The sequence below is a fragment of the Nicotiana attenuata genome, chromosome 2 (assembly GCF_001879085.1).
Source record: "Nicotiana attenuata strain UT chromosome 2, NIATTr2, whole genome shotgun sequence".
In the NCBI taxonomy this organism is placed as follows: Eukaryota; Viridiplantae; Streptophyta; class Magnoliopsida; order Solanales; family Solanaceae; genus Nicotiana; species Nicotiana attenuata.
Genome location: NC_031990.1, coordinates 10101298 through 10108053, shown reverse-complemented (window position 1 = coordinate 10108053; position 6756 = coordinate 10101298). Strand labels below are relative to the sequence as shown.

General features: G+C 35.1%; 1 long non-coding RNA gene across 1 annotated transcript; it reads right to left on the bottom strand.

The window, feature by feature from the left end:
- On the bottom strand, positions 5593-6090 carry LOC109222728. The gene is made up of 2 exons (XR_002067447.1): positions 5996-6090; positions 5593-5899 (listed from the first exon to the last, which is right to left on the bottom strand). It is a non-coding gene; the product is annotated as an uncharacterized LOC109222728 (long non-coding RNA).

The window sequence follows — 6756 nt, the reverse complement described above, 5'->3', positions numbered from 1 at the left end:
GCTCAAGCATAAGTGAGTCAAGTGGATTGAGGCTTTCTTTTTGTGATAACCATAGTGTTCGGACCAACTTGCCCACAATCCAATTAATTCCACAAGATACTTGTTCCCTCCCACCTGCATAGGTATCGGGTAACTTTGTCCACCAAAAAAAAAAACACCTACTATTTTTGCCTCCCTTTGGGATTTAGCTGAGCTCATGGTCTCAGTCATTCCTAAGACCACTGGAGTGTTTGGATATGAAAGCTGGCCAAGTTACTATTAATACGCACAAAGAACCAGGCTCACAGGTTGTTAAACACTCAACAGATCAAGCTTGGGCAGTGGTAAATAAATCACCAAGCAAAAATAATTCTACAGGTCTTAAAAATCAGATTTTAGCAGCTAAGAACATTAGGGGTGTGTTTGGTACGAAGGAAAACATTTTCCGGAAAATGTTTTCTAATTTTCCCATGTTTGGTTGGCCTTAATGCTTTGGAAAACATGGAAAATGTTTTCCTTCATACCAAACACACCCTAGGTCTCTAACTCTTTTGATGCGTTGGTTAATGAGCATGATTGTGCAATGAAGAAAACTGGGAAGGATTTGCAACAGGTGGATGATGAGGCAAGATCAGTAACTGGAAAAACCAGCTCTACAGATTCTGAAAAGCAGCAGAAAAATTCAAATGACATAGGTGCTCGACTTGAGATCGTAACTGTTGATGATCACACTGGTGAGGCAAGTCAAGTACCTACTGCAGCTACACCAATTCTCCGTATTTCCAATCCGGGAGTAGCTAAAATCATAAAGGATTCCCGGACAACTATGTTGATGAATACAACTCCAAAGATCACGGCACCACTGGTTACTTTAAATACATCAGTTCATGAGATCCCATCCCAAACGACTGAGTCTTTTGGTGAGCAAGCAACTGATTCCGGACAGCAGCTACTCTCTTCAGGTAACAATCAACAAGTAGACAAAGGTATGGTTTCAATCTCTCAAGCATCCACAAATGAGGTGAGTGCTTATAATGAGAAACAAGGTGTGACAAGTGCTGCTATGATTAATGGTAAGACATGGGCAGATCAAGTGGAAGAGGATGACGAAGATAATGTCTTTAACTTCCAGGAAGCAAGCAACGATGAAGCAGATTATGGTTCCAAGAGTTATAGTTCGAATAAGAAGGCAGTAGAGGTGTATGAACAGGCTTCTAATTTTTCTAATAGCTGGCCAAGTAAGAGAGAGTTAAGCCCAAATGCGCCTGTATATGTACCTACTGGGCAGCAGCAAATTTCAGCAGTTGGCTTGAAGGATCGATCTAATATTAAGGCTCTATCAACAGGAAAGGTGGCAAGCACAGGTTCTCCTATTGGAAGGTACAATTTGACTCCTACAAATATTCTTCAAGCTCTTGAGGATCCGGGTAAGGCATTAGCTACTACTTCCAAGCCAATTGGTATTATGGCCAAGACACATGAGCAGGGATACACAATCCTATTGAAGCATTTGGTGCGGATATGGGTCAAGTTTTTTATGAAGGGGAAGAGGAAGAACTTCTAGATGCAAGCTTTGCAAATGTAGCTAGGGATGGAGATTTCTCACCTAGACACTTGAAAAGTGGTTCCAACAAAATCAAAAAGAACGCCTCCACAAGAAGTTGTCATTAGGCATCTTCCAATAAGAGTTGCAAAGCAAAAAGGGGCTGCCCCTACCACCTCCACAAGGTCCAATAGATCCACGAAGAAATGATGAAGTTTGAAGAATTTTTTAAGGTAGTTGAAGAAGAAGACAAAGAGCTACAAGATGAAGAACTCACGAGATTGAAGAAGGGGCAAGGTTCTTATTTCTACATCATCCTATTCTATCATTTTTTAAGCATTATCATATGTAATATCATCACAGAGTGTGTTATAAACTCTATAATGATCATAGAGTATCTAGTACTTTCTAGTTATTATTTCTTACATGCTTGCTAGTAAATGAGGTTGCTCATGCAATCAATAGGAATTGTAAGGTACGCTCTAGCTCGGTAAGTGTTTGCTATATGCCTATGCCTTTGGGAAGTATCTAAATGGCTATGAGATCATCCACCCTCGTGAGACTTTACCCGCGGCTGTCATGAGGCTGCCATCATGAGGCAATGGAGGCGCACATGAATGATTATATACCTAAGGCAATAGAGGCAAAACTATTGTAGCTTTTGCCCCCTTACTTGTACTTTTTCTTTGTGGTTTTTTCTTTTTCTATTATTAATAAAAATAGCTACTAGGCACCCTGCGTAGTAGTATAATTTGCTAAACAAAACGGTCTATAAGACCAGTTGAACATAAACATCATTAATCCCTTCCTAAACCAATTTCTTAGGAGCAAAAGCAATATATACAACAAAGTTATCTAATTCAGCAAAATTTTCAAGCTGCAGAATCTTGCTTTCGTAATTGAACTCTAAAAATAATCTATTGATGGGCATGAAGAACGAGGAAGCCCATGTATGTGCAGAACAAATTGGGAAAAACTAAAGGCAAAAAGGAATAATAAGGGGAGAATAAACTTACCCGATAACTGTAGCAGCCCAACTACAAAATCATATATGGAGAGATGGGGAAGTAATCCTTCAAAATTGCAGAAAGATAAGGACCAAAAAATTTATCGACCATTGATCAGTGAACATCAATTAAGTAGAAAAGTAAAATATTTTATATAAAAAAAGGATTACATTAATCAATAGAAAATATGTAATACACTTTTAAACTTTATTTTAGGTTTTCATCATTGCAACAAGTATATTGAAACATCAAAAAATTCTTTTAATACAAAGTTATCAACTTCTTGAATCATGTTCTATTACTTAAGAACATACTGCACATGAGAGATTAAATGGTTTATGCGAAAATTTTTAAGTAATTTTATTCTCAAAAAGCTAGAAAAATCTACTTCAACTAAAAATATATATGATTTTTTTAAAAGGGCCTCACATTAAAGTTTGGCTTTAGGCCACCAAACTTATTGAGCCGCCCCTGCCAGGAAGCAGGACGACGAAGTCCTGCTTATTCCCGCTTCTAAATAGTAGGAATTATATGCATTTTACTAAGGATTTAACATATATCTTTAGACCGTGTGTGGTAAAATCGTAAGAAGCATTAGTAGCAAAGATGAACATGTTTCTAAGAATAGCAGTTCGTGTGGCCATTTCTGAGTACACACAAACGCCAATAGGCAATAACAGCGCAAAACTTAAGTCTCGCTCGTTTCAAAAATAATACTAAGTAAAGAAGAGGGTCAGTTTGGATGAAGCAAACAGAAATCCACACAATGCCCAAATTTGAAATGCTAAAATAGCAATGGGATCAAATTCACAGCATCAGAAATCCAAACAAAAAAAAAATCACAAAATTTCTTTTAGAAAAAACACAAGAAAGAATAGAACTGACATGCATCAAGAAATTAGAACAATAAACATGCAGAAATAGAACCCTCGAATAGGGAAAGGAGTTTGCACCATGGAACTGAATCTACAAATATTCAACTGATAAGCTCAGACACAACAAATTGCAAAGAAGTGTTGTTGAAGAGTTATAAGTATCATTTCACTTTTCAATAATTAAAGATAACATTAATTCCTCTTACAGTGCTTAGCAAGGATACATCATATGCAATAAGATACGCGAGTAATATCTCCTAACATTAGGAACATGAATCCTTTATCCTATAACATAAAGGGAATAAATACTTAAGAGGGAACGACCTATCTATATGCTTCCTAAAGAAAACAAGCTTTTCGAGTAAATTTCATAAGGATGTAACCCAAGTTTATTCACTCCTCTGAAGCATTTTCTTTTCAAGTCATAGAAGATCACGACTTGATGCAAATGTGTATGCAAAATGTGATCCCCATTACTGATGGACAAATCTGTTTGGAAACAGAGCTCTTTTATCGCGGCATTAGACCTGCGATTAAGTCCCTAGACTAGGGAGATCAAACATCTCCTCGGGAATAAGACGTAACTCCTGTTTTTTCTTTTTTAATAAAAAAAACCAAGATCCCCTTCCAATACGGGCTCAAAGGCCGACCTCTTCCGAGCCAAAGCGATGTGTGAATATAATCTCTTCATTCCATGTCATGAAGAAAGACTTAATATTCGCAGACCCAAAGCTGACCAAATCGATGCTATACTCCTTTACCCAACTGCAACCTTTTTTTTATCCTTGAGTATCCACAGGTCTAGAATTGAACTCCTGCGAAAGCAGCGTGCGTCTGGCATGCAAAGCATCCCTTTCATATCCATTAGACTCAGGCCACATTTAGGGTAAACCAAACCAGCGCATACACGCCATCTGAGTTGTCTATCAGGGACAGTGACGGTGTATAACTCCTCCTTGCTTCCTTCCATGTCAACTGAAACAAATCGGAGCCTGTAACTTTTTGACCGTGTGGCAAACACTTAAAAGAAGCTTGGGGGGGGGGGGGGCATTTTCCATTGATTGTCTCAAGTAAGAATGAAGGAAAGAAGGACAAGTAATAAAATCATTCCACGACTTGGATCGGATGTGCACCTTAACATGGATAATCACTTCAGGGGGCATCTCAGAATGAGAGAGGTTATAACATCAGCAGGTAGCTTAGCCACTATTTGCATAGCTCCCATTCTCCTCCTCCTCTCTACTACTACAACTTTTCCTCCTGTGTAGTATTGATATTTTCATCTTCTTATTAGGCTGCTGCAATATCATCAGTAAGATATTAGATACTTAAAGTGAGATTTGTAATTTTAATTGCTTTTTTTTCCGCTATAATTCTTTTGTTACTGCCAAACAAAACTAAAGGGTTCAAAATATAAAAATGTAATCACACACTACAACAAATTTGATTTATAGCGACAAATGTTGTTGTCATTAAAAAGCTTTATTTCGTCACTAAATATCTTTTCTGACCAAATTTTTTTCGTCAATTCTTCGTAGCCATAAATGGGTCACTAAAAGTTTACAAAGACGATTTAGTGGTTCGTCGCTAAATGACGTTACATTAGCGACAAATTTGTTATTTCGTCCCCAAATATGTTGAATCAGTGACGAACTTGTTTGTCAGAAAAAGTTCAACTTTTTTGTAGTAGAAAATAACTTTCGTCACTAAATAAATTCTTAACACCGACGAAACAAATTTGTCACTAATTTTTATCTTGATTAGCGACAATTATAATTGTCTCTAAAGTGATATCTAATTTGTAGTTGAAAAATGTGATTTTGTCACTGAAGATATGCAAATTTTAAGAAAAAGATTATCATTTGTACACAAAAACGTTTTGGTCCCTAAATGTATAGAATTGAAGACAAATTTGTTTGTCTAGAAAATTGTAACGAATTGTGACTGAAAGGTATTTAATTTGGCGATGATTATATAGGTTTTGGTACTATTTGCCATTTTTTAGATAAATGGATTATTTTAATATTTAGAATTTATAATAATGAATATTCTATAATTGAATATAATAAATTTGTTGCAAATTTTAATGTTTATCGAACAAATTGTTAAAAAATGGAGAATCTTTATTTCTCATGGAGGATTAGTTACAATATTTGGGATTATGGGAATACAAAGATGAGGATATATATACACAAAAACATGAGTAGAGGAGTAAAAAACATGATATTTACATTGTATATTACAAAGATTTCAGTCTCAAATCCCCAACTAACATCAAGAAACTGCAACTAACACTTAATACATTCACCACTTCTCAATTGAAAGGAAAATACTCAGCTTTTGCTTTAACCAACCCTATTTTATAATCTTTTGATTCTTGACTATCTTTCTTGACTGCATAGTTTCTTTTTCTGTTTGCCACGCATCTCTTCTGCTTGGCTCTGTCTCTCGCCCATGTTTTGGCTTGAAGAGCCTCATATTGGTGAAGGCATGACCTTGTTTGTCAGAGAAAAAAAATAGGCAAAGACATGACATCAACAGAAAAATATAGAAGATTAACGAATTAAAATAAAAAGAGAAGAAAGACAAACCTATAGATCTTTCGTGAAACCGACAATGGTGGCAGATTTTTGAAGAAACAGAGCTACTTTTTCATGAGAGAGAAGTTGGGAGATGTAAAACTGTAAATTAGTCTACAGTTTTAATTTGTGGAAATGAGCATTTGATGGGTATCTTTATTGATTGATTTCAGTTTTATTTCCGTAAGTTTAGGGATCTTAACAAGAAAATGAGCCGATTATCTCATCCACTTTGTTACGCTAGTTATTCTTACTTATCTAGTATTTCTATTTATTTGACGAAAAGAAATTTAAATTGGTAAAAGAAACAAAAGAGAGCTACATAAAGTAAAAGATCAATTTCCAAATTCTATTCAAAATTATACGCTAAGGCCGAAATCTCTAGTAATTCCCTTTTAAAATTCTTTTAATTTTAAGAAAATCAAAAATTATGTTTATTTAAAAAAAGATACAGCAAAAAAAAATCAAAAGTTCCTTAGATTTTTTTGAAATTCCTTAGATTGTTTAGTTGAACCTAACATTATGAAAAATAGAAGACAGTATCATATATTTCCAAAGAATTTTCCTCTTTTCTTTTTCAATTCAAAAATATATTTAAAAAATAATCTTCTTAGAGAATTTTTTTTTATTATTAAACCTTTGGGTAAATTAGGCTAAACACCTTTGTAATATGACTCAGTTGCAAATATATCTCTTGTATTTTAAATCAAACACTTACACTCCTTATACTATAAAAATATTATACGAATATAACGACTCAGTAACAAATATAC